Below are 27949 nucleotides of genomic sequence, written 5' to 3'. Positions count from 1 at the left end.
GGGGGCCAAAATGCCAGGATTCATCTTCTTTTCTTTCACGTCTCCACCCAATCCAGTACAAATCCTGCGTGCGAAACCTTCAAGATCTGTATCTGACCAAGTCCCAGCCCCTCCTCCTCGCTCTAGTCCAGGTCCCCAGCTCCCCTAGCTGACCCCCAACCTTGCAGGGGGTGGCGGGATCTTCTACCTTGAAATCAGTGACCCTTTAAACGCCAGTCAGGTTCCCATGTTCTCAACCCTCCGACGGCTTCTGCCTCCCAGCTGGGGCACATTCCAGACCTCTGCCGTGGGTGACATGCGGCCTGAAGGATGTGGCCCTGGTTCCTCCTGAGCTGTTTCTGCCTGGCAGCGTTGGGCCCCTCTCTGGGCAGAGGCTGTGCCGGCCTCGTCCCTGCTCCACCCGCAGGCGCAGCGTATCCTCCCCCACAGAGCAGTGTCTGGACGCCCCCACGGTGTTCACTGAGCCTCCTCCCTCCGCTGGCCTCACTGTGGTCTCTGCTGTACCTCAGAAGGGCCTTCCTTGACCCCATACCTCTTAGTCTCTGTCCCCTATTGCTTTACTTGCTTCAAAACATGGACAAGTGTCTGACCGCAGTACCTATATGCTTGATTTTTCACTTATTTCTTTATCGTGTGTCTCTACCCTAGGGCGTGAGCTCTGTGAGAGCAGGGAGCTCCTTTCACTATGACATCTCTCTCTCCAGGAAGCACGCCCTGGGCCTAGTCAGCCTTCAAAAGACATTTGTTGGCCAGGCGCAGTGGTTCACACCTGTAATCCTAGCACTTTGCGAGGCCGAGGCAGGTGGATCGCCTGAGGTCAGGAGTTCGAGACCAGCCTGGCCAACGTGGTGAAATCCCTTCTCTACTAAAAATACAAAAATTACCCGGGCATGGTGGCGCTTTCCTGTCATCCCAGCTACTCAGGAGGCTGAGGCAGGAGAATCTCTTGAACCGGGGAAGCAGAGGTTGCAGTGAGCTGAGATCCTGCCACTGTACTCCAGCCTATGCACTCCAGCCTGGGCGACAGAGTGAGACCCCATCTCAAAAAAAAAAAAAAAGAAAAAAAAAAGGGTGGTGGGGAACATTTGTTGAAGAAATGACTAAGCAGCCCTTATAAAAGGGTTCAGACAGGCCATAGTCAAATAAGCTTGGCAGAGAAGCAAGGTACTCTTGCACCCCACCCTCCTGTCTGACTTAGGCAGGAGCGCTGGGCTTTGCCCTCCTGTCTGACTTAGGCAGGGGTGCTGGGCCTTGCCCTCCTGTCTGACTTAGGCAGGGGTGCTGGGCCTTGCCCTCCTGTCTGACTTAGGCAGGGGTGCTGGGCTTTGGAGGGTGTCCTGTGTCAAAGGTACTGCTGTCTTGAGGGAAGAATTATCAGCCCAAGGTAAGATTCCTTGGAGACGCTCAGGCTTTGGTAAACACAAAAAGATGCTGCTTTCGTGGAGAAAGGTGTTCATGATTCTGTTTAAACCAAGTCAGAGGAAAGTATTTTAAATATCCTCCAAAGCTCCCGGAAATGCAGGGCCCATCTGTTTGTTCAAAGACAGACCAACGTCCTTCTTGTGAACTGCAGCCTAAGCAGGGGTCCAGTGCAGGCGCCGTGTCACAGACTCACCATCTCCTCCGTATTTGTCACTGGGCTCCTCCGGGGACCACGCAGGACCTGAACTAGATGATAGTCACTGAGGCTGCAAGCCAGTGTGCAGATGCCTTCCAGATGCTCCCCCACCATCCAGTGTGCCCTGCAGGGGACTCCATGCAAATGTCCTATTTACATTCACATTCTCAGTGAGACCAAAGAGAAGGAGACCAAGTGTCCTGACCCCTCTGACAACCAGTTGCCCCAGCACACCCTAGATCAGCGGTTCTCAAAGTGGGTTCCCAGGACAGCAACCTCAGCATCACCTGGGAGCTTGGGAAGAGGAGCTCATGTTCCCGGGGCCCTCCCTAAAGCTGCAGAATCAGAAACTTTGGGATGGAGTCTGTCAATCTGTGTTTGGACAAGTTCCCCAGTGACTGTGACACACCATGAAGTTTGAGAACCACCGTTCCAAACCAAGGCTTCTAACTGCATGTTCATTCCCAGCCATTTGGAAGGCTCAGCTGAAAGCCAGTGAGCCAGAAGCCAGGGCTCCACGGATCCTGCTTTCCAGAGCGGCCATTCCCGCCATGTTCCATTAGGCAATAGGGCTCTTCAGGGAAATTAATTGAATGTTGGCTTCAGGAATCATTGGAAAACTTCAACTTCCCTCGACAGGGAAGCTGACGTCTACATCGTCCTCAATCTAGAACAAGAATAATAGGTGTACCTTAGAAAAATGTGGTTTCAGTCCATCAGTAAAAAGCCAGTATTGTAAAAACCTATTATCTTTGCTTCAAGTGTTATCAAAAAATAATAATAATAATAAAATAAAGGCTTAGAAGTCTCACTGTTCAACATGGCATTTCCAAATAGTCAATGTAATTGTCATCTTTATATTTGAAACTTTTTTAAAAAATGAATCATTTCCATTAATACAAAAAGAAAACTTTCTAGTGGAGGCTCAAAATTCAAAGAATCAGGATCAGTTCTTCCAAAACGACTTACATATAATCTCGTTTGCCAGACACTGAAGTAAGACGTCTGTATTAGCATTTTCTCCATTGCTGCAGGTTTCTGTCTCTGTGGGTTCATGAAAGCAACCTACAGCCAAAACTATGTCCGCATACAGCAAACCCACATGCCACTTGATTTCATTAAATGCATAATAGGGGCATTCTAGAACCAGAGCTTTAAATGGCCTTTTTGTCTGCTTCCTCATACATCTGGGGCAGTGAACACGACATTAAAATGCAGCCAGAAAAATGTCCCATAAAGAACTTTATTGACAAAAAGGTAAATTTTTAATAACCCTTCAGTAGGCTTCATTCAAGAGGGGGTAATATGTCATATGAGTAGGATTTTTACAGCTCTCGTAGGAATTCCCTGTATTAAAAGAATGTTTGCAGTTTAGAGAGAACCCAACTGCAAAACATTCCTGAACGGTGACAATATTTGTCTCCATCTAATATTATGTGGTGGATCTTTGTTTGTGGAGAGTGGAGAGGCTATGTCCTGCTAGAGTGATTTTTCCATCAATTCAGGACTCAGCAAATATGACCCAAACAAACAACCAAATTGATTAAAATGCTTTATTGGGAAGGAAGAGACTGAGTCTTGGGGACATGCTTCAATAGCTACTCACGTCACCAAGACGGCAAAGGCCGCATCGCTGACAAATACCACCACGTCTCACAGAAAAGGCTGAGGAGTCTGGCCGAATAATGCTTTATTCTGGAAAAGATCTGTACGAATCTGCACAGCAGTGAAAATGTGTGGACGGCTTCTGTCTCTTCAGCCACAAGGAAGGCCGCCCTTCATCGCAGGAGGGAGGCCCGCCCTCCCCGCTGTGGTTGCTGTGGAGCTCAGAGGGGTGAAGGCATGTGGAAATTCACAGCACCATGCCAGCCTGCAGGACTGGGAGCGTAGTTCCCACTAAAGAGCAAATACTGTACTGTCTTTCCAAAAAAAAAAAAAAATTAAAATCTGAATCCCAATGTTTGTTCACAGCAGGGCTGTAAAACAAGTAGACAAAGATCTCAGGGGGCTTTGTGACAGCATGGTGGATTGGAGTTAAAAAGAGGTGGTGTCATTTGGATGCACAGATAGTCTAGGCGAGCCTTGTGAGCAGAGAAACAGGACTCCAATCTAAAACACAAAATGAGGGCTAGAGACGGGTTCGAGACGGAGAGTAAAACCCTTTGGTTAGGATTCCAGGCCAACTAAACTGCAGCTCTGCCTCTTACTCTCCCGCCTCACTTTCTCCATCTGAAAAATGGGAGGGAGGCATTGGAGGTATTTTGTGAAAATCACTTAATACTGTGCTGACACTTAATCTTTCAATAGAAGATATGCAAAACGTATGAATATAAAATACGATATAAACAGAGAATAAACAAGATGAACAGAGGCCAGGCACAGTGGCTCATGCCTGTAATCCCAGCACTTTGGGAGGCCAAGGCGAGTGGCTAGCTTGAGGCCAGGAGTTCGAGACCAGCCTGGTCAACAGGGTGAAATCCCCGTCTCTACTAAAAATACAAAAATTAACCGGGAATGGTGGCACGCACCTGTAATCCCAGCTACTTGGGAGGCTGAGGCACAAGAATTACTTGAACCCAGGAGGCAGAGGTTGCAGTGAGCACTCTAGCCTGGGCAACAGAGCAAGACTCCATCTCAAACAAAAACAAAAACAAACAAAACAATGTGAACAGACACCTATACACACCACTCTGAAATCCCACACAAGCTCATCTTAGACAATGTGGCCATTCGGATCATCAGGGGGAACAATGCTGTGACCAGCCTGCCTTCTGTGACATGGCACCAGTTTCCAGTGTCATGCAGATGTCACAGCCCTGACCAGGTCCCATGCACACCATGGTGGCCAGGCCCGTTTGTTTATGGCTCTGAAAACCAAGGCATGAAACTTTAATGTTTTCTACATTACACACCTGAGAAGAGATATTGGGTGTTAGTACAGAATACCAGAAAGCATTTCTTTTTAGCCACAGTGAACGTAGACTCTATTACTTTGAAGTTTGTTTCCTCCGCATTTTATTGATGAAAATGTCAGCTTGGTTCAGTCCACCCTTCAAAGACGTGTGACTTCTTTTATTCACAAACACCCCCCCATCTCCTTGTTGCCGTCAGCCACACTATCTTCTGTTTCCTGTGTTCCAATGTTACATTCTTTTTTCAGAGACCTCTCAGTTCCTCCTGATTTTTAAAACTTGATTGATCGTCAGTGGCTAGACAAACACTTTTTAGTTTCCCAAGAACAACAGACAAAAACCAGGGTGAGAGGTCACTGGGATTTAATCACAGATGAGATTTAATCTGTTTGTTTTTAGCTTCTTTATGAAAGTTGTAATTTTTTTCCTTCAAAGCTACACAAGGAACTCTACCTGTGTGGTTGGAGCGTGTTGAGAATGCCACTTGTCCTGTGCTTAGAGGGTTCTGATGAGATTGGCTCACATTTCCTTGACCTGACTGGGGATAGAAGCTCACCATGGCCATGCCAGCCATCTTCCCCTCCCCAGAAGTGAGGTGATATCATTTGGAGATTTATCCCCACCCAGTCTCATGTTGAGATATAACCCCCAGTGTTGGAGGCGGGGCCTGGTGGGAGGTGCTTGCATCACAGGGGCGGATCCTTCATGGCTTGGTGCTGTCCTCACCATGGTGAGTGAGTTCTGGAAAGATCTGGTCCTTTAAGTGTGTAGCCCCTCCCTGTCTTGCACCTGCCCCCACCATGTGACCTGCCTGCTCCCACTTCCCCTCCTGCTGTGAGTAAAAGCTCCCTGAGGCCTCCCCAGAAGCCCAGCAGATGCCGGTGCTGTACTTCCTGCACAGCCTGCAGAACCACAAGCCAATTAAACCTCTTCTCTTTGTAAATTAGCCTGTTTCAGGTGTTTCTGTACAGCAGTGTGAGATAGGTGCAACATATGAGGACACCCTCCTGAGCAGTGCCCTCAGGGAGGAAAGGACACAGGGAGTGCCCAGCCTGTGCACCCTACCCACAGGCCACAGTCATGGCTCTGTCATGGCGGCCTCTTTGTGGTTGGGTATCTGGGTCTTCCTTGCTCTCCCATTTCCTCTTCTGCTGGGTTTGAGCCTCCTGGTTGCTCGCAGGGCCACTGCCCCAAGGCAGTGGGAGAGGAGCCTAAAGCAGCCTCAGGAGCAACCAAGGGCCTGGGACATGTGGGTGGACAGGGTGAGCAGAGGCCAGAGGCCAACATGAAGCTCTGGGCTCTCTGTGGAGATTGTTATGGCTGCTCACAACAGCCTGTTGAAGCAGCTACGTTGTCTGGGGTAAATACCCGGGGTTCATTGTCTCACACCAGGAAAATTGAGGACACAGACACACGTGAGGAGTTTAGGAATGGAGGTTTAATAGGCAAAGGAGAGAGAAAGAAAGAGAAAGGAAAACAGCTTTCTCTCTAGTGAGAGAGAGGGGACTTCTCAGAGGAAAAGGCTGGCCAGCAGATGCGCTGGATTTTAGAGTCAGGTTTGAGGAGGTGGTGTCTGGTTTACACTAGGGCTTACAGATGGGTCCCATCAGGTATGACGTTTATATAGCACAGGGGGAAGGCTGGCCACCCCACCCTAATCTTATGCAAATGAACTTTCCCGTTGGCCAGGCCATCTTGTCTGCCCCTTACTGTACACATGGCTGACAAAAAGAAGGGAAGATGGAGCCACGATCTCAAATGTGATTGGCACAACTGCAGGCATCTATGTCTGCAGCTCGATTTTACAGGCTGCTCTTATTAGAAAGGAAAAGAATTTGGGCCTGCTTTTCATGAAAAGGAAAACCATACTGAGGACTTCCGTACCCTCACTATCTGCCTAAGTAATTTCTTCTGTAAGGCAGACATCACTTCCATCATAGAAGAGAAAGCCTGCATTCGGGGAAGTGAAGTACTTTGCCCGCTCCATCTGTCCGCCACACACCAGCCTAGAGCTGGTGCAGCAAGGCCAGGCGTGTTCTGCAGGCTCCAGGAGCAGAATCCCACCCACAGCCGCAGGGCGCACACCCAAGGTCCTGTGTGACAGTGAAGCCCGACTCAGGGCTGCTTCAGTGCCTAGGACCAGGGACATGTTCCTTCTCTCCAGAAGCTTCAAGAGGAGTGAATGGCCACAGTCAGAAATGCTCAGGGACTTCCATACTGGGCAGGAAGTTGACCGACCCAACCCCAGAGTCCCTTACAACCCCAGCATTCCCTGAGTGCAAGCAAGCAAATCGAACAGTTCAATAAGTTGGCTGAACTGCACCAGGCGCAGTGGCTCACACCTGTAATCCCAGCACTTTGGGAGGCCAAGGTGGGTGGATCACTTGAGGTCAGGAGTTTGAGACCAGCCTAACCAACATGGCAAAATCCCATCTCTACAAAAAATACAAAAATTAGCCAGGCATGGTGGCGCATGACTGTAATCCCAGCTACTCAGGAGGCTGAGGCATGAGAATTACTTAAGCCGGAGAGGCAGAGATTACAATGAGCCAAGATGGCACCACTGCACTCCAGCCTGGGCAACAGCGTGAGACTCTGTCTCAAAAGAAAAAAAAAAAAAGTTAGCAAAACTGTAAAGAGCAGTTTATCCAAAGGCCGAAGCACAGGGAGGCAAGGACACCTTCAGCTCCCACTCCCCCTGAAGTCAGCATATCCTGTCGCCACGCCATCCAGCACTCTGCATCCCTCCCCTACTCCACCCTGCTGTCAGCATCCATCCCCACTCCCCTGCAGCCAGAATCCCTCCCCACTCCCCCTGCAGTCAGCATCCCACTCCCCCTGCAGCCAGAATCCCTCCCCCTGCAGCCAGAATCCCTCCCCCACTCCCCCTGCACTCAGCATCCCTCCCCCACTCCCCCTGCACTCAGCATCCCTCCCCCACTCCCCCTGCACTCAGCATCCCTCCCCCACTCCCCCTGCACTCAGCATCCCTCCCCCACTCCCCCTGCACTCAGCATCCCTCCCCCACTCCCCCTGCACCCAGCACCCCTCCCCACTCCCCCTTTCAGTCAGCATCCCGCCTCCACTCCCCCTGCAGTCTGGATCCCCTCCCCACTCCCCCTTTCAGTCAGCATCCCGCCTCCACTCCCCCTGCAGTCTGCATCCCTCCCCCACTCCGCCCTTCAGTCAACATCCCTCCTTGGCACTTTCCTTTCTCCCTTTCCCCACCATTCCCAGAAAAGCAGGACAGCACTGTCCTGGCTCAGAAGTGTCCCCTGGTTCCCATCTCTCTGTGTCCCTTTCCTTCCAGGTGGTGTGAGGGTCCCACTCTGAGCTAGGATCTAGGAAGCAAGAGTTTCCAGACAGGCACTGCCACCGAACAGCTGGGAGGTCTTGGCCAAGTAACTTCGACTCTCTGGGCCCCTGTTTCCCCGTCTGTAAAATGAATAGTGGGGCCAGGCTTGATCTCTGAAGTTTCCCCCAAGTGCTGGAGTTCAGACTCTGATCTGTGATCTGGAGAATCGGATGCTACTTCTCCCACGTAGCATTTTACTACCATCTGCCTCCGCGGGCCTTTGGAGAGGAGGAAACACAGCCAAGGCGACTCCAAATCTGGGGCACTCTCCGCAGGGGAGGGAGCTGACTCCTGGAGTGGGATCGCCCCGCTGAGATGCTGCAGGTCGCCTCCCTCCCCTGGCTAAAGCCTTTCTCAGGGAGGAAATGGGATTTGGCCCAAGGTTGTCCGCGGGGGCCTGGGAATGAGTCACTCCAGAGTGTGGCCCTTGTGGAGAGAACCTGTGCCAGCCTCGCCCCCTCCCAGTGTTCCGGGCCCCTCTGTCAAGGCAGCTTTCTCCCAGGCTGAAAGGGCCCTGGCGCTTTCTCACAGCTCCTCTCTGCTGGGAGCCCCGCTTGCCATGGCCACCACGCCAGGAGGCTTTCCATGTTTACTCGCTTTCTAGCCCAGGAGACCTTTCTCTTCTCCCTCTAATCCTTTCTGGCCTATGCAGGCATCCCTGAGAGGCCTCAGCTCTGTCCTTAACGACCCCACAATGTGGGACCCCATGCTGGCTCTGTCACACTGAGTGGCCTCCCATCTTCCTCATTATTTTCCTTGCATTTTCCAACTTATTTTCTCTGGAAAATCTTAAAATTTGAAATACTGCTTTGTGGGGACAGTTTCAAGTTTGGGTCAGGCAGGAGCAGAGCACCTTATTCTTATTTGAATATGATAAATCTTTATTATAACTTGTATTTTAGTGTCGGGGTACCTGTGCAGGTTTGTTCTGTTGGTTAACTGCATGGCACAGGGGTTTGGTGCACAGGTAATTTCAGCATCCAGGTAATAAGCCTAGTACCCAATAGATATCTCTTCTGATCCTCTCCCCTCTTCCCACTCTCTGCCCTAAAGTAGCCCTGGTGTCTGCTATTCCCATCTTCATGTCCATGTGTTCTCATCATTTAGCTCCCACTTGTAAGTGAGAACATGTGGTATTTGGTTTTCTGCTCCTGCATTAGTTTGCTAAGAATAATGGCCTCCAGCTCTGTCCACGTCCCTGCAAAAGACACCATCTCATTTTTTTATGGCTGGTAAGGATTCCATGGCGTATGTAAACCACATTTTCTTTATCCAAGTCGACCACTGATGGCCATTTAGGTTCACTCCCTGTCTTTGACAGCACCTGATTCTAAAGGAATAAGGAGAGTAGTTTGATCCAGTGAGAAATGAGACAAGTGTGGGGGGCAGTTTTTCCAAATGTTGTCCCCGCCGCATAAGCAGAGCTGTGTTGCAAGAGATCTCTTTGGATTATAAGTTCCTGTTTTCATCGTATCCCCTCATGTGCTGACCAGGTGCTGCTTGCCCGGCATGCTGTGAACCTGCACTGAGAGGGAAGGTGTTGTCTCCAGGGGTGGGAAGCAGCAGCTTCACTTTGCTCGCAGGGTCCTGAGCGCCTAACCCAGGGAGGAGCCCCTAACCCAGGGAGGAGCGTCTAACCCAGGGAGGAGCCCCTAACCCAGGGAGGAGTGCCTAACCCAGGGAGGAGCGCCTAACCCAGGGAGGAGCGCCTAACCCAGGGAGGAGCCCCTAACCCAGGGAGGAGTGCCTAACCCAAACCCAGGGAGGAGCCCCTAACCCAGGGAGGAGTGCCTAACCCAGTGGGGAGTGCCTAACTCAGGGAAGAGCGTCTAACCCAGGGAGGAGCGTCTAACCCAGTGGGGAACCCCTAACCCAGGGAGGAGTGCCTAACCCAGTGGGGAACCCCTAACTCAGGGAAGAGTGCCTAACCCAATGGGGAGTGCCTAACCCAGGGAGGAGCGCCTAACCCAGTGGGGAGCACGTAACCCAGAGGGGAGCACGTAACCCGGGGGGAGCATCTAACCCAGGGGAGAGCACCTAACCCAGGGAGGAGCGCCTAACCCAGTGGGGAGCACCTAACCCAGGGGTGGAAGCAGACGCCTCTCACGGGTGCTACCCCAAACTCTGCAGAAATCATCTGAGCCCCTTTCTTTCTTTCTTTCTTTCTTTCTTTCTTTTTCCCACAAATAGCACTTTTTATTTGACACTAATTGAAGTCTGAACTTTAAACAGATTCTTGGACTGGTGGTTCATATCCATCAACTTGTTCAACTTTAGCACCTGTCTCGTCCCCAGTGGCTTTTCCAGAACTACTGCCTTCACCATGAAGCTCCACGAGCTTTCCCAATTCAAACTTGGGCTTCTTCAGCATTTTTACTTTCTAACGAAGACATCATGGAGAGGATAAACAGATTGGCAAGCCTCTTCTATATCTTTTCCAATGCTGTCTGGAATCAATTTATTGACCACTTCTTTCAAGTCATTTGTCAGACCTCTCGGGTCATGATTTCCATCATCTTCTTCCGGATTTGGCGGACCTGTTGGTGCTGAGCATAAGAAGTCTTCCGTATCTGATTGTTGCGTTTTTTAGTAAAGCCAACACAGAACAGACAAAGCAAGTAACCATCGGTAGTCTTGACATCAACATGAGCTTCAATCATTGTCTGCCACTTTTTGACCATGGAACACATTTTGTCATGGGTAAGATCCATGCCATGGGAGTTAGTCAGGCAGTTCTTGCCCTGAACATCTTCAGTAATCAGCTTGAACTTTCTAAATGCAACTTCATCATTCTGCAAATCAGCAAGACTCACTTCAAACACATGACCCTTGAGACCATCAGATGCAATTTTGGTTCCTTGGGTCCTGGTGACGAGCGTCTTTCCAATATTTCTTATATTGAACATAGCAGGTGCTTTCACATCATACCAATCTTTCTTAGAAAATGGATCAACCACTTTCTTCTTCGCTCCCTTTTTGCCGCCTTTTGTAAGACGCTTGTTCTTGCCAACCGCCATGGTGCTGATCAGAGAGCTAAAAGGCTGAGCCCCTTTCTTCCTCGCCTTCTCATTCACCCCTTCTTACTGACCCTTTTCTTAATCCAACTTCTTTTTATCTCCTTTTCCTCTTTCTCTGTCTCCGTGGCCTAGTCCAAGGCTTTCTAGTGAAATTCCGGGGCAGCTATCGGTCCACAGAAACAGAGCAGTGAAGTCCTCCAACAATGCAATGAGTTGCTGCAAATGAAGTGAAGCACGTGGGTGGGAACAGGTAGGGGCGACCCAGGGAAGGACAGAAATGGGGTTGATAAAGGAAGAAGAAGGCCACACGTGGTGGCTCATGCCTGTAATCCCAGCACTTTGGGAGGCTGAGATGGGCAGATCACTTGAGTACAGGAGTTTGAGACTAGCCTGGGCAACATGGTGAAACCTCGTCTTTACAAAAAATATATAAAATTAGCCAGGCGTGGTGATGTGCACCTGTGGTTCTAGCTACTTGGAGGCCAAGGTGGGAGGATCACTTGAGCCTGGGAGGCAAAGGCTGTAGTGAGCTGAAATCATATCACTATACTGTACCCCTGTCTCTTATACACATCTAGATGTGTATAAGAGACAGACTGCACTCCAGCCTGGGCGACAGAGCAAGACTCCGTCTCAAAATAATAATAATAATAATAATAATAATAATAATAGAGAGAAACTGAGTCTGAGTGTCCATAAGCACTGTGAAGTGGCATTGCACTTAGTCAAATAGGCATTCAACACATGAATTGAATTTCTTCTCCTCCCCAGGGCAGGGAGAGGGGACGCAGGGCCAGGCCATGCTGAACCCAGGCCATGAATGCCCCTGGGTACCTGGTGGCTCTGCGTGGTTGTCTTGTAAACCATCTGAGCTGGCTCAAAGGAGCCTCTGCTAAGTGGGGTGACAAATGTCATTCTCCATTGAAAGAACAAGATCCTCTGCCTGACACCTAAAGAAGCTCCCTGGCGTCACGATTTCCCTGTAGCCACTAATCCAACTCTGGAGGCCACTAATCCAACTCTGGAGGCCGTGCTTCATTTCCTCCCTGGCCTCAGCTGTGATCCCCGCACTTCCACTCCCTTCTCCGCCAAAACCCATAAGCTGAGCTCTTTAGAGCAAAGGGCTATTTTTTGCCCTTTCCCCCATGTCCAGTATGCCCATCCCCGATGCATCAGCACACCCCCAACCTTACTTAGAGGACATCGTGCACACTGCACAGGCCAGCAGCGCCTCACCGCCTGGCCTCCCACATCTGCTTCATGATGAGGCTACCAGCGTCCCAGAGAGTGGAACTCAGGTATGACATGATCAAGGGGCCTGACTCAGCTTTTTCTCAAAGAGTTCTCTTTGTATCGGTTTGCATATCTTGGACAGTCTTCACTAAAGGGTGAGGATGGGGAAGAAATTCAATTCATGTGTTAAATGCCTATTTGCCTAAGTGCAATGCCACTTCACAGTGCTTACTAATGAAGAGAAATAAAAATTAATTTTAAAAAGTTAGGGTCACAAAAGAATATATACAAATGACCAAAAAGCATACTAAACAAGTTCTTGTTTTCATAATTCATCAGGGAAATGCAAGTCAACCACATTAAAATACACCACACATTCACCAGAAAGGCAACAAATAGACTAGGTCACACCAGGACTCAGACATTGTCGTGGGGGAGTAAAAGGCTACAACCATTTCAACTATGACCCACTCATTTCACTCCTGGATATTTACCCAAGAGAAAGGAAAACATTCATACACAAAATTACTTGTGCAAAAATGTTCAAACAGCCAAAGTGTCCGTCAATAGGAGAATGAATGAAGAAACCACAGTATGTCCCCACAATAAAGGAATAAAAGGCAACAAGCTAGGCCAGGGGTGCAGGGGCTCACGCCTGTAATCCCAGCACTTTGAGACCGAAGAGCTCGGATAATTTGAGGTCAGGAGTTCGAGACCAGCCTGATCAACATGGTGAAACATCGTCTCTACTAAAATTACAAAATTAGCCGGGTATGGTGGTGCATGCCTGTAGTCCCAGCCACTTGGAAGGATGAGGCAGGAGAATCGCTTGAACCAAGGAGGCAGAGGTTACAATGAGCCAAGATCGCACCATTGCACTTCAGCCTGGGCAACAAGAGCGAAACTCCATCTCAAAAAAAAAAAACGAAAGAAAGAAAAAGAAAGGTGGCAAGCTATGGACATCTGCACCACTGTGGATGAAACCCAGAACTTCACTGAGTAAGACAGCGTGCTGCAGATTCCATCTACACAAAGTTCTAGAAAAGACAAAATAGTCTATGGTGGAAGAAAACAGGAACGGTGATGATGTTGCTTCTGCATGGTCAGAGATTGACTGGGGAGGGGCCCCCAGGAACTTTATGGAGTGATAACTTTATGGGGTGATGGGAATATTCTAGATCTTGACAGAAGTTTGAGTTATAAAAGTGTTTGCATTTGTCAAATCATCAGCAAATATACACATGAAATTTGTGTTTCTTCATAAATTGTTCCTCCAACGAAAAATAAACCATAAAATGTTGGATTAAAAAAGTCATGGTCCTTCCCAGAAGCGGTGTAGGAGGGAAGACAGGCGAGTGTGCAGCTGATCCCATGTGATCGCAGCCTGTGGTGTGTGAGACACAGGTACAGTGAGGAAAGCACGTGCCCCTCACTCCACATTTGTGGACAAAATGTCAGGAATCCAAGGAACGCGCTTCTGAGAACTGGACATCTTGGGACAGCCCCTCAGTGTAATCCTCAAGGGCAGTAGCGTGGGCCGATCCACAGACCCTGCCACGCCCCCTCTCCCAGTGCTGCTGCCACCAGAAAAGACAACTATCAGAAACTTCCGAGCTGCAAAACCTCAGTGTTGCCAGGGCCAGTCGAGGTCATCTTGTCCCACTTCCCACCCAGTGCAGGAACGCCCGGACCTGGCAAAACCCTGACACAGGTCAACCAGATGTTTCGTGTCTTCTGGCCCGCAGCAAGTAGAAGTCCCTGCAATGCTTTCTGTCCAGCAACATTTAACTCGAGGCCATTAGGTTTAGCTATGAGCCCCAGTTTACAGGCAACCCAGCGGTTGTGCAGCACAGTTGGCCCAAAATAAGCCAATACCATGAAAAGAGGACTTCAGGGACACAACCACCAGTTAACAAGCATGTCCCCGGACTGGTTATTGGTTTGAATGAGGCTGCTAGAAAGAACACACAATTTGAACACAGACCAGGTTCTAAATTTGGCAAACTAGAAAGATGGAGATTGTTGTGAAAAGCAGGCTACCCAACAGGATACACATTCTGTCTCATTCTGAGACACGGTTTTTTCAGGAGGATGTGCCCTGAGCTAGTCACAGTGATGATCTCTGAGCCGTAGAAATGTAGAGTTTTTACTCCTTTGTTTTCTGATCATCTCTATTTTCTAAGTTTCAACCATCCATATGCACCACATCTGTCGCAGGTTGAACTGTGTCCCCCAAATTCATATGTTGACGTCCTAACTCCCAGGACCCCATAAGGTGACCCAGTTGGGAAAGAGGGTTGGCGCAGGTGTAATTAGTCAAGTTAGGATGAGGTCATACAGTAGGGGGGGCCCCTAATCCGATATACCTGGTGTCTTTATAGAAAGAAGGAATGTGGACACAGACCCGCATGCAGGGAGATGCTGTGTGAAGAGGAAGGCAGAGACCAGGATGATGCTTCTATGAGCCAAGGAAAGCCGAAGATCACCGGCCATGTCCAGGTGTCTGGCAGAGGCCTGGGCCCCGCCTCCCTCGGGGCCTCAGCAGGACCCAGCCCCACCCTCACCTTGGCCTACGACTTCCAGCCTCCAGACCCTGCGCGGTGCATTCTTGTTACTTAAGCACCCAGTCTGTGGTAATTTATGTTGACCCAGCAAACTAATACAAACTAACACTAATATCTATAATCATAAAAATTACTTGAATTTTAAAAATGAAGTGGCCTGAGTGGGGCCTGCATGGGGGGCCTGGAAGACAGAGAGCAAACCCTCCCCTGCCAGAGGCTCCTGCCTCCCAGGACAGTGGCTGCCACACCAGTCACCAGAACCTTCTTCCTCCCACATTGGGAAGCTGTGGCCCGGCTCTCCCCACATGGCTTGCCCAGGTCAGTCTCCTGGGAGTTGCTTTTTTCTGGGAGCTGCGTGAGGAGCTGCAGTTCATGGAGGGCCCTGGGGCGTGGCAGGGACACGGAAGGGGCGCTCATGGGGCACTCCAGGTCCTGTGGGACACTGAGCCAGGGTGGCCCAATGTCCTCAAGGAGCCGCCAGCCTGGCCCAGGCAGCCTGAGTCTATTATTATAAAGCAAAGCCTCGCCCTCCCATGACGTGACCGGCCCGGGCGCAGAAACCTGAGCTGCTCTGGGCCCAGCAGATGGAAATAACCTCCAAGAATAACCGGCCCGCAGCGCACGCCTCTCCTGCCACCGCGGCCGGGCCTGCACTTCCTTCCTAAACTCCCCGGGACAGCAATCCCGCCTCACAGACTGAAATGCCATCAGCGGGAACAATGGGAGGAAGTGTGGCGCTTTCTCCACGCAGGGAGTGAAACGGGGACCCCGCTTATCAAAATGACAAGATTTATTCAGTTGCTACAAACTACCAAAGACTTCCTTTCCTAAAAGAAAGGCCGGTGGGGAAGGTCATGTCCTTCGGCCACCTCCATTGAGCCAAGAGCACCATCTGCTTTGCTTCAAGCACATCGCGGGCTGACTCCCCGTCCCCCAGCTCTGCCTGCCTGGAGGCAGGTTTGCAGTCTCTCAAAGCAGGGCTGTGCAGGAAGGAGCAGCCAGCTCTCAGTCCCCGAGCACGGGAGGCCAGCACCACTGGAGCCCAACACGCCTGGGAAGGGCAGGGAGAGAGGGAAAGGAGGGGAGGGAGGCCTGGCCAGGGAAGGGGAGTTCCGCAGCAGCCCTCACCTGAGGTCCTGGCGGCCTCTGGTATGAACCCCCAGCATGGAGCCAGCACCCTCAACCCAAGACTCACCCCCTTCTGGATGGTTCTCTGCCTCTCTGGATTCCCTCCTCTCCCACCCATCCCCAGCAGCCACAGGAGTCTTCCTAAAGTCTCATTTTCCTCAAGTCCTCAACCTCCTCCTCCCCTTCCCTACATCTCACCCCTGAGTAGAACGCAGACCCTCGGCCGGGCAAATGATGCCTTGGTCACCAGGCCCCAAGCAGGCCCTACATCCTGCCTTTCTTTCAGGCCACTCCCCTTACTTGGGGTTTCTTCCCCTTTCCTGTCCCCAAATGGCCAGGCAGAGCCATCCACCAAACCCTTCTAGGCCCAGTCCTGTCCTTCTCCAAGCGAGCCTCTGCTTCTTGGCTCTGCAGACAGCACTCTTCATTTTGTGATGTTTATCCTGTGCACACCCAACAGAGTCCAGGCGGGCAGAGAGCATTCCTAGGCCCGGAGGGATTAAAGGAAACCATTCCCTAATCAGAACCAGCAACTCCACAGCACGTGCAGCAGATCTGCAGGGGGCCCTTCATTCTGCATGGGAGACGTGGGTCCCAAGACAGCGTTCCCCAGGGTCACGGCACCACGTCTGTGCACCTGGCCCTGTGCCACGCTCTGCATGCATCAGGCTGAGGAGCCAAGTGCCAAGCAGAAAGGTCACACTCTTCCTCACGGGATCCAAAAAAGGAGACGTGTCTGAGATTGCTCACCACCATCCAAGGAAGAGCTGAGGGTCCCTCGAGTGCCCAGGAGACCAGCTGGTGTTCCTGGCACCAGCTTGTTAGTTGACAGAGGGAGACAGCTTCGGATAGCACCACTCATCCTCAGAGGGTGCCTGTCCTCAGCCTCAGAGACCTATTTATTTAGTTATTTAGTTATTTATGATTCTTTATTATTATTATCATTTTTTTTTTTTTTGAGACGGAGTCTCACTCTGTCGCCCAGGCTGGAGTGCAGTGGCGTGATCTCGGCTCACTGCAAGCTCCGCCTCCCGGGTTCACGCCATTCTCCTGCCTCAGCCTCCCGAGTAGCTGGGACTACAGGCATCCGCCACCTCGCCTGGCTAGTTTTTTTGTATTTTTTAGTAGAGACGGGCTTTCACCATGTTCGCCAGGATGGTCTCGATCTCCTGACCTCGTGATCCACCCGTCTCGGCCTCCCAAATTATCATTTTTTTTTTTTAACAAAACCTCACTTTGTCATCCAGGCTGGCGTGCAAGTGGCATGATCTCAGCTCACTGCAGCCTTGACCTCCGGGGCCAAGTGATCCTTCCACCTCAGCCTCCCAAGTAGCTGGGACTACAGGCTTGTACTACCATACCTGACTAATTGTTTTTAGTTTTTTGTAGTGACAAGGGTCTCACCATATTGCCCAGGCTGGTCTCAAACTCCTGGGCTGAAGGGATCCGCCTGTCTCAACCTCCCAAAGTGCTGGAATTAGAAGCGTGAGCCACTGTGCTCAGTCAGAAGACATTTTTGAGCAGAACAGTCTATCAGAGGGAGTGGGGCATTTTTCAGGAGACAGATGAACCCACTTTTGAAGTGGGTCTCTACTCTGAAGGGGCTCCCTGAGTCTCCCGATCTAAAAAGCCAAGAACCAGACCCTAGACAGGGGGGATGAATCACTGGCGTGAATGCCTCGGTTCTTTCCATTTGTATCCATGGGACACTTAACTAATAATCAAGGCACAGTTTCCAGCTAAATATGGACACAGCTTCAGAATCCTTCTTAACACCACAGCTCAGCCAGAGTGGGTGCAAAAGCTTAAGTCCATCTACTCTACAGGCCCTTGATGAAGAGGATTCTCTCCTGTCAACTGAGTGAAGCAACACCCACACAAACAGCCAGCTGGTCCCCTCTCGGGAGTCTCCCTGAGCATGACACTCTCAAGACCTCGCTTGGTGTAACATCCAGCCCTCTCTGAGTTGCTCTCCCACGCCTGGCAGCACTGGGCAGTGGACTTGAGTGGGAGAACAACACACCCCAGTTGGCCAACCTCCTCTAGACAAGCCTGGCAAGCTCCCTTGGCACCTGGATGACTCAGAGGCACTTCCAGCGATTCTCTGTGTGCCAATCAACCAATCCACATTTAATTGGGCACCTTTTATGGGCATCCTTAAGCCTGAGAGGAGACTCGGGTCCTGTGGAACACCTGATGAGACTCTAAAATGCTGCACTCATGTTAAAAGTGCCTTAAGAAATAGGACATTTATTATATCATGTAACTAGAAGCGAACAAATCAGAACTGGTTAGGACAGTGCTTGGTCAAAGAGGAAGGCCTAGATGCTCCTCACTTCTTCCTCCACCCTCTTGTCCCATTATCAGCCTTGGCCTCTGGTCCTGGAAGGGCTGTGTCTGCTCTAGGCAGCATTCATGTGAGAGCCGTGGCGTTTGATGAAAAAGAGGGCTCCCTACCAAATCAGAAGAAGAGCCTCCTTCCCAGAAATGCCCAGCAAACTTCCCTTTGGATTCCCATGGTCTGCACCATGTTGAGCCAAAGCCGAAACTAATCACTCTAGAGGGAAGGAGACTGTCATGATTCACTCAAATCCGCAGGAGGCTTCTAGAAGAAAGCAGCCGCAGAGTCCCCGCTGTCAACAGGCAACGGCGCACACAAATTTTGCCTACAATTTTGGGGATTCATATACCTGCTAAAGTCTCTCCACAGACCACCCATTAAGATCCCCTGAGGGCCTGTGGGGCAGGCATTGTTAACATGATGAACTTAGCCCATGGAGAAGCTGCATCCAGCTGGGCGCGGTGGCTCAAGCCTGTAATCCCAGCACTTTGGTAGGCCGAGGCGGGCCGAGACCATCTTGGCTAACACGGTGAAACCCCGTCTCTACTAAAAAATACAAAAAACTAGCCGGGTGAAGTGGCAGCGCCTGTAGTCCCAGCTACTCGGGAGGCTGAGGCAGGAGAATGGCGTGAACCCGGGAGGCGGAGCTTGCAGTGAGCTGAGATCCGGCCACTGCACTCCAGCCTGGGCGACAGAGCGAGACTCCGTCTAAAAAAAAAAAAAAAAAAGAAGCTACATCCACCTAGGGAAAGACATCACACAGGTGCAGGTCGATTCTGTAGAAGCTGACCCGCTAAACATGATCACGGTGTAAAAGCACAAAGAGGCAGCCCACCACTGCCATGCAGGTCAGGCAGAGGTATGAGGCCTGCAAGATGCGGAAAAACTGAGTTGACTGAAAGGACGGACACGATTCCAGGAGGAGGAAAGGCAGGCGGAGCTGGGACCAACAGGCACTCCACACCCGGAAAAAGCCCAAAGGTTTTCACATGACAGAAGAGTTTGCAGCTGCGGTCACAGCTAAGCCATGGCAGGCTGGCTGCAGTGTTTGTATTGAGTCCTTTTGATGACAGCATGAATTCTGAGAACAAAGCTTCCAGGCTGTGGATGTGTAACTGGAACCCAGAGACAAAAATAGCTTCTCTTCTCATGCATATGTGAGGTCTGATCTGTAACTTTGAGAAAGAGTTTTTGCCATTTATAAAACTTAGAAGATTCCTCAACAACCGCAAATCCCATGAATGACTGAACATTTTTATTTGGCTGGATCCATCAGATTTAATATTCTTCCAGCTATTTGGTAGCTGCCTAACTTTTCCTTCTCATTGAAAAATCCAGTGACTTTTGAAGCTGTTTTTGAGATATAAGAATAATAGACAGTGATTTAGCAGATTAAAAGATTAGAGTTCTTATAATAACATTAAAGAGAGTATCAGGGAACCAAGTAGTCTGGAGAGAATAAAGCTTTCCTCAAAGAGACGACTCTACATGCTCAGCTGATATTTCTAAATTCAGTCAGGAAATGTTCCAGGGAGGACACAGCTAGCTTGTGCCTTAATTCAGAGCCTGATTTAGATTTGTATACCCTCGTATAGGTCAGTACAAAATGAATCACGAGGAGTCGTGTATTCATAACTGGCGATACAGAGAAATTAAGATAATTTAGTTACATGTCTTTTAATATACTTATTAATAAAACGACACACATAGTTGTATCTAAGTTCCTCTACCTACATCAAATAAATTGCATTAACTGATAGCTTCATCTCATCTTTAACCACATATTTTAAAAATACCTGTCATTAATTATTTCAATAAATTGTATTGCACTTAACATTATTTTATATACACCCTCATTTTAATCACCATGTAATATGTTATAGAATTAGGATTCTTATGACAAAGTAACCATTTCTGTATTATGGGGTGCTAACCTATTTTTATTCTCATAATTCTAACTACATGTCTCATTATAAGTATAGCTTTCTCTTAATTTGAATTATTTCATTCTCAGGAAGAGAATGATGGGATCAAAGTGTGGCATATTATGGCTTTGGATGAGAACTACCAAATGGTCTTCCAAAGTAATCAGACACATTTGCACTATCGTCAGGAACTCCTACCTGCTTAACCACCAGAGCCAGCGTCAGTCTTTACAATGTTTCTCAATTCTCGATGATTTCTCAAGCGTTGTCAAAATGGTGTTGGATACTTGCATTTCTTTGTGCTTCGTCACTAATTAGTAACGGTTTTCTTCCCCTAATATTCATTGAATTCATTCATTTCTTTTTTTCCATTTCTGTGAACTGTGAACCCTTCGCCATTTGTCTTTTAGGGACTTTTATGTGCTTGGAGATTTGTAAGAACCCTTTCTATACTTTTCACATTGAGTCTCTGTCCCTTCTCACAATGATGTCCACTGTTACCATATTATTATTATCCACCATTCATTATGACCACATGCCAAGCTCTGTGCCAAGTAACTTCATACCACAACCCTGTAAGGAAGCACTGTCACCCCCATTTTACAGTAGAGAACATAGAGGCTCACCACTCACACATTTTGCTGGCATCACAAGGCTAATGGCCTTGGACCTGACTCGATGGCTCCTCCCGCCCTCCAGTCCCACTCCACAACCGCCCCAGCATTGTCTGTATGGCTGCTGTCTACGCTGATGCATTCTGTGTCCTGGGGTTTTATGACATGGTGGGTTTTCAATCTATATAACCATATATGTTCATATTGTTTTAAGTTTTCTCTTTCTCTGCAACCATAATTACCACTAAGTATATATTTGTTGACTTTTCTTAGTGTGGCATTTTCATGAGCCCTATTGGTTCCTATTCTTTTTTTATAGAGCGATTTTGACGTTCTTGGCGTCACTCAAAGTAGACTGTCACCTCAGACATGGAGACCCTTTTGTCACAGGCAGAATTTTGCTGTATGGGGATTTTTTCATCAATCTATCTATCGTCATTTTTAAATTTAAGCAATATGATTTTCCACGTGGGAGAAGAAAAATGAGGCCTTAAACAGTGGTGCTTTGGTGAAAAGAGTCGAAGTGAAGCAAATGTGAGGGGACCTGGGCTGCTTCTCCCTGCCTATGGTGCTAGGTGGCTGCTGCCAACGCCAGACAGAAAGCCCTACCTTTGAGGCTGACGCTCTTGGGGGTCGGTCCTCCAATATTGCCGTTCATAGGAACGAGACACTCTTGCCCTCTTGTGCTCCAGGATTTTGTCTGCTGTTTACCTCCTGTCAAATTCGGACACTACCCTGAGACAGTGACTGGGGTTTGTCCTGCCCATTGGAACTGTGCCATCTCATCCCTACTGGGCCACTGGCTCCATCCACTCTTGCCACATGAACCCCATCCTGGTGTCCTGCGCCCCTCTTAGCTGCCCGCCAAGCCTCTCTTTTAGCTACATTCTGTAGCCCTAGGGCTGGCAACCCAACCAACCACGAGCGATGAGAGCCATGGCTCTCGGCTGCCATGTCTCCGAGGTGACCAAGAGTACTGTCGCTGTGGAATGCAGACTGTTGGATTTTCAACCTCGCTGCTGCTCCCACTGCTGCAGCTGTTGTCATTTGAACAATTCTAATGAGGGAGGTGCTCATTAAAAAGTCGGTTCTTTCAGTCAGCCAACAGGTGAGAAAAAAAAAAGTCAGTTCCTACAACTATCCTAAATAAGAGACCAGATTCCGAACAGCTGGTTCGAAGAAGGAGGTGACCGAGGATGCTGACGCTCCTCAGGTCCCCCTTGCCCCACATGACGCTGCCTCTGGAGACTTCTGGCCACTCCCTGCGGTCTTCGGGAGCCCAGCACACACAGTGCCCGCGCTCTCATATCCTGCTTCAATTTCTTGGACCCCAAGCCTGAGCCTGCCTTTTATTTCAGACTTCGCTACTTTTCAGGAGCTCTCGCATCTGCTGATTTACAGGGCTTGTGCGCTCTTTTCTTTTATTGCTGCCGGCATTTCCCTGGCCATCCACGTTGGTCATTTCCACTGCAAGTCTATTTATTTCCCAGTGGTGCACATACGTGTCCAGCTCCAGGCAATTTCACTTTGTCTGCCTACCTGGTTCTGCAGTCTCTGACTGGCACAGCCAGCCCCTCCTGGGGACCTCATATGAATGTTCTTTTTCTGGCCTGCAGTTTATTCTGTGGCTGTTAAGATCTCCAGCACATCCAATATATGACAGTCATCATCTATGATATTTATCATAATGAGTGAAACTGGCGAGGGCTTCCTAGGGCTGCCTTTACAATGTACTATAAGCTGGAGGGCTTAAAACAATAGACAATTATTCTCTCACCGTTTAGGGGCTACAGGTCTGAAATCAAGGTGTTGACAGAGCCATACTCTCTCCAAAGCCTTTAGGGGATGGCCCCTCCTCGCCTCTTCCAGCTCCTGGTAACCCCGGTGTTCCTTGGCCTGTGGTAGCGTCGCTCCAGCTTCTGCCTCACTCGTCACATGGCCTTCTCCCATGTGTCCCTGTCTTCTCTTCTTAAAAGGACATCAATCCTATTACATTAAGGCTCACACTAGTGACCTCATCGTGACTTGATTCCATCTGCAAAAACTCTATTCCCAAATAAGGTCACATTCACAGGTAGCTGGGGTTAGCACTCCCTATCTTTTGTGGGAACACAGTTCAGCCCACCCTACAGACAAAGGTGGTCCTTGGCCTCCTTTCCCGTCACCCCACCTGACATCTCCCTCCCCAGCTTCCTGGAACCCTTCCTTTCTCTGGCTCCTTTCCCTGCTCCCAATCCTATTTAAAATCTACCCCAGTAGGAGGCAAGGGAAGAACCAGCTCCTGTTGGGGTGGAATGAAACGCTACTGATGGAGCTGCAGGCATCAGTGGAGAAGGCTGGAGGGGGAGATAGGCGTTTGGGGGGACCTGGAGACCATTTCGGGGAGGCATTTTCTCGGTTTGCTGACACAAAGGCCGGCTTCTACCGGGAAGCCCAAAGACCTCCAGGATCTGGGCTGGGGTTGCCCCTCCTTGCGTGATCAGCTCCCAAGGCAGCATCATCTCCCCTCCCGACAGTGGCTCACCCCTCCAGGGGGAATTGATCATCAGGGGGAGAAGATATCTGAGCAGGAAATGACCCCAGACTTGTGGAGCACAGGTGATGGGAAGGTCAAAGGTCACTGAAGGACCAGTGGCAGGCCCAGATGGCGTCGCCCCCATGCTCCCAGAGGAACACACTGGGGCTGCAGTGCAGACAGGAAGTGAGAGGGTCCCAGCCGGGAGGACGACAAAGGATGCTCCTGCGCTTCGGGTCCCCCCAGCACCACGGTTGAAGTGACTGATGCATCCATCAGGGGTGGCCGGGGGCGGCCTTGAAATCCTCCCCCGACAGTGCTCAGGGTAGCACCTGCGGTCAAAAGACGATGCAGGAAAGAAATCTGTGCCATCCCTTCTCTGGACCTGGAAGGACAAACATCCGCACATTCTCAACAGAGCTGCCTTTGACCTCCACGGCCGACCTGACGGACAGATCTCCTGTCCTTCCCGCTTCCGGTGACTGGGGTGCGAATGACTCTGAGAAGCACCTGAACCACACTACTCTGGGCGTATGGAAACCTTCCTGAGCCTCCTGCAGATGGGGCCAGTGAGGCCGGCCAAGGGCAGCCTGGATGGCATCATTCCATGGCCTTTGTCCTCTCCTTACAGTTAAAATAAAATTCTGCTGGCTTGAAGTCTTGGCTTGAAAGGCTACTGGCCAGAGGAGGAAGTTGGGAGCTCTCACAGGACCATTTGGGAAGTATTTGTCATTGGAGGATGTCATCATACCTGCAATATTTTGGAATATGCCATCTCTCTCCAAATTACATGTGCATCCTGTCTTTAAAAATATGTTGCATCAGGCCAGGTGCAGTGGCTCATGGCTGTAATCCCAGCACTTTGGGAGGCCAAGGTGAGTGGATCACCTAAGGTCAGGAGTCCAAGACCAGCCTGGCCAACATGGTGAAACCCCGTCTCCATAAAAATACAAAAATTAGCCGGGCATGATGGTGGGTGCCTGTAATCCTAGCTACTCAGGAGGCTGAGGCAGGAGAATCGCTTGAACCTGGGAGGCAGAAGTTGCAATGAGCCAGGAGGTGGAATTTGCAGTGAGCCGAGATTGCACCACTGCATTCCAGGCTGGGCAACAGAGCAAGACTCCCCCTCAAAAAAAAATAAATGCTGCATCAAAATTCAAAGTTTTGATGCCTCCTTCAGAATTTTACTTTCTAAAAAGAATCATTGTTTGTCTTTAAATAACTATCTTCCAGCACATCTGTAAAGTATATTGATAGCTGCTGGTTACTACACAAGTTGCACAGAGTAAGCAACACCTGCATACGAGGCCATTGGGTGTATACAGAAATAACATCGCTTGCCATATCAAGGAAATTGTTTGCTCTTCTGTATTAATCACGCACCATTTATCAGACATAGAAAGAAACATCTGATGACTAAAAATAAAGCTGTGCCTAGGCATAGTCTACGTGCAGCCTCCTGGACCTGCCGCCAGCCCCAGCCCCTCCAAATGCCTGCCCCTGCTGGCACTACCCCTCCAGGCAGAGCTCCTGGAGCAAACTCAGCAACTGCCTGGTTGACTTGCTTCCCCAAAGCCAGGTGGGAAATAGAGCAGCCCACTGCATATTCAGACCCCCGGCTTGAACATATGTTTGGAAAAAAGGCAGGGAAAGTTTCCCCGCGTTTGGTGTTTGGGTTTCCTCAGGTTCCAGCCTGGGGCCGGCTGATTGCTCCCCACCTCCTCTGTGGGGCAGGACAAGGCCTCTTTCCTTGTGGGCTCAGCCGCCCACCTCCCATCCCAAGGTTGGGCCTGGAGTTCCATAGAGAATTCAGAAGCTTTCTCCATCTGTAATACACTCAGGGCCCAGAAATCACTCTGGTCATTTAGAATTTCCAAGCTCATTCCCAGCTGCATTGGCACGTCCATCAAAGGACAGAGTGGGAAGCGGCTGCCCGTGCAGAAGGAGAGGGCAAGAGACTTCCTGGGGGACAATACCTGTAAGAGATGAAGGGGAGGATCGGGCAAGGAAAGCCTAAAAGTGCGGTGCAGATCCTACCAAGCCTCGGCCAACCCAGTGAGGGGACCTGGGGCATGATGGCCCATGGGAGGAATCCAGGGATGCGCTGGGGCATCCAGGTCCCCAGACCTCGTGGCTCCACTGAGCTCCATCTGACAGGGGCAACCCAGGAAGAGTGTGGCCATGGCCTAGAGCTGAGCAGGTTGTAGAGGTGCCAGCAGCATTTTGAAGGATGACGGGGCCGTCCCAGGGGCGCAGGTCCACAGTCGCCACAGCCAAGACACTTTGGTGGGGGTGTGCTTGTGTTTTGTTTGGCTGCTTTTTAAGCTTCTTTCTAAAAAGGAACCATCTTCTGCCCTCCTTGCCTTTGGCCATTAATGGGAGCCAATGCAACCCAGGTGTCCCTCCTCGGCCGCATCCAGTCGGTGCCACTTCTGCTTCAAAGTACAGACAGGATCAAACTACGTTGAAAATTAGGCTCAAAGCCAGGTGTGGTGGCTCATGCCTGTAATCCCAGCACTTTGGGAGGCCAAGGCGGGTGGATTGCCTGAGCTTAAGAGTTCGAGACCAGCCTGGCCAACATGGCGAAACCCTGTCTATATTAAAAATACAAAAAATTAGCCAGGCGTGGTGGCGGGTGCCTGTAATCTCAGCTACTCGGGAGGCTGAGGCACGAAAATTGCTTGAACCCAGGAGGAAGTGGTTGCAGTGAGCCAAGAATGCGCCACTACACTCCAGCCTGGGCGACTGAGACTCTGTCTCAAAAAAAAAAAAAAAAAAGAAAGAAAAGTAAGTTCAACTTCTAATTGCATCCAGGGAGGGAATCCCAGCCAGCCTCAGCTCCTCCCCAGTGGACAAAAGCCCCTGCGTCAGCCCAGATGACAGAAAGGAGAGGAGAGCAGGAACTCTGGGAATCTTTCTTAGTGTGCAAAAGGGGCCACCTCCATGTGATTCAGACATGGGCGCCAGGCCACGTCCACAAGCCTTGGCCTCCGGTGAAGACTAGAAGCCCTGGCCTCGCTGGGGCCACTGAGCCAGACTCATGGCCCTTGCCCCATTCCCCTCCAGCAGCCCTGTGGCTCCACCTCCAGCCCCCCATCGTTGAGCCAGAAGGACAGGGATCCACACCATGAATCGGCTCAAGGGCTTCTTGGCTGCACAGGCCGAACCCTCAGGTCTGAACATCCCTGAAAATAAGGGCTGGCAGAGAGAGACCCTGACATGGACACAGAAAGGAAAAGCACAGCCCAGGAGCCCTGGTCACATCAAAGCTTCTTTTTCTGGGGACGCCGAGGAACAGAGTACAAGCAAACGGTGCCCTTCACCTTCAGAAATACCCCATATGCCTACTTTCCAGTTCAGATGACACAGCAGGAAACTTTAAAACTTGGTTTCTTCCCATTGGAAGGCTCCTCTCGGCCTCACACCCGCCCTCCAGTGCCCGCTCCCTCAGTGCTAGGCGGTCCAGAGGCTCCGGGGTTCGGCTCGGACATAACCAGAGCTCCTCTGACTCCCCAGGCAAGCACTCTGTCATTATCTTCCAGACTGTTCTCACAGATGCCCCGCGAAAGAGCACAAAAGCAGCCGCCAGAGGTCTGGAGCCCCGCCGAGAGGACCGGGCCCCTGGGACAGAGGGACAGAGGGACAGAGGGGGGTTGTGACCAGGTGGCCCCGAAGCTGCCCAGGACTCACTGGCTCCTGCCACTCCGTCCACACAGCAGACAGAGAAGCTTCCAGTCCGCAAAGGCCTGGGAATGCTGCAGCGCCAGCGCTCGGAATATTTTGATTTTCTGAATATTAACACACTGGAAGCTCCTAAGGCAGCCAAGAGGCCATGAGCTCAAAAGCTTTGTGAGAGCTTTTCTCTGAGGGCTCGTGAATGTGGTCATTTAATGACATAGTCCCGAATCCGAATCCTTAACTGGAGCTTTAAATAGGACTGATAAGTGCTCCACAGGCTTTGGGGAAGCGGGTCGGGTCCGTGTGCCCTGCTCGTCCAGGGGCGCTGTTTGCAAAGACCGCAGGTGGGGCTGGGGCGCAGGAGGAGGAGACCCACAGGCCAGGGCTGGGCAATGCGGGTCTTGGCATTAAAAGCACAGGCCTAGTGGGATGACTCCGTGTCCAGAGAGCGGCTTAATGGAGTGGTAAGAGGCACATTCCGATTGCCTCGCTCCCTGGGGCTGCCTCCAGCACTACCATTAACTTGGATAAATCCCATAAATTCACCCGACCATGAGCACACGCGCTGCCCAACCCACCCAGCCACCCCACCCGAAGGCCAAAAATACGCGGCAGCACTTGCCTGGTGACTCACATCCTCTGCCTGGGCCCCGCCCCTCCTGCCTATAGTCCTGTTTCGTGCGACCTTCAGGGAATATATAGAGTTGGGGGAGATTTCTCGGGATATTTTTGGGAGACAGCTGTTTGTGATTCAACTTGACAGTTATGCGTGGCTATAGCAAAAATGGGGCTGGGCGCGGGAACTAGAGCTGGTGAAGGTGGACAGGGAACCTGTGGACATGGAATTCCCAGTATAATGTTGCCTTATACACACTTACTAAGCGCATGGACGGGTGAATGAATAAGTGAGGGACTGACTTCTCTATCTGCCTTGGAGGGTGCAGTTGAGGTCAACCAAATCCTACTTAGAAATTTCGGACATGAAATATCAGATCCTAAATGAAGAATTCCTCTTCCCCAGTGCTCACCGCACCACACCGCACGGCAGG

At 50.4% G+C, this 27949-nt stretch overlaps 2 long non-coding RNA genes and 1 pseudogene across 3 annotated transcripts in view; all 3 read right to left on the bottom strand.

Moving 5' to 3' along the window:
• The window catches only part of LOC105553542, a 16394-nt gene extending 13646 nt beyond the window's left edge, over window positions 1-2748 (bottom strand). Inside the window, exons 1-2 of the long non-coding RNA XR_001008172.1 lie at window positions 2588-2748; window positions 1616-2285 (exon numbers count right to left, since the gene is read on the bottom strand). This is a non-coding gene — a long non-coding RNA (uncharacterized LOC105553542). The remainder of the gene's footprint in view (window positions 1-1615; window positions 2286-2587) is intronic.
• Window positions 2749-10066: 7318 nt separating this feature from the next.
• Window positions 10067-10921, bottom strand: LOC105553539 (annotated as a pseudogene). The gene has a single exon (XR_001008170.1). The product of XR_001008170.1 is annotated as a 40S ribosomal protein S3a-like (transcript).
• A 7133-nt stretch (window positions 10922-18054) lies between these two features.
• On the bottom strand, window positions 18055-27232 carry LOC105553538. The gene is made up of 5 exons (XR_001008169.1): window positions 26571-27232; window positions 24941-25198; window positions 20727-23554; window positions 18911-19518; window positions 18055-18620 (listed from the first exon to the last, which is right to left on the bottom strand). It is a non-coding gene; the product is annotated as an uncharacterized LOC105553538 (long non-coding RNA).
• Between the last annotated feature and the right edge of the window lie 717 nt (window positions 27233-27949).

This window comes from Mandrillus leucophaeus, unplaced genomic scaffold (assembly GCF_000951045.1).
Source record: "Mandrillus leucophaeus isolate KB7577 unplaced genomic scaffold, Mleu.le_1.0 Scaffold6, whole genome shotgun sequence".
In the NCBI taxonomy this organism is placed as follows: domain Eukaryota; kingdom Metazoa; phylum Chordata; class Mammalia; order Primates; family Cercopithecidae; genus Mandrillus; species Mandrillus leucophaeus.
Note: the sequence above shows the minus strand (reverse complement) of the source record. Positions and strands in the feature narration are given on the sequence as shown.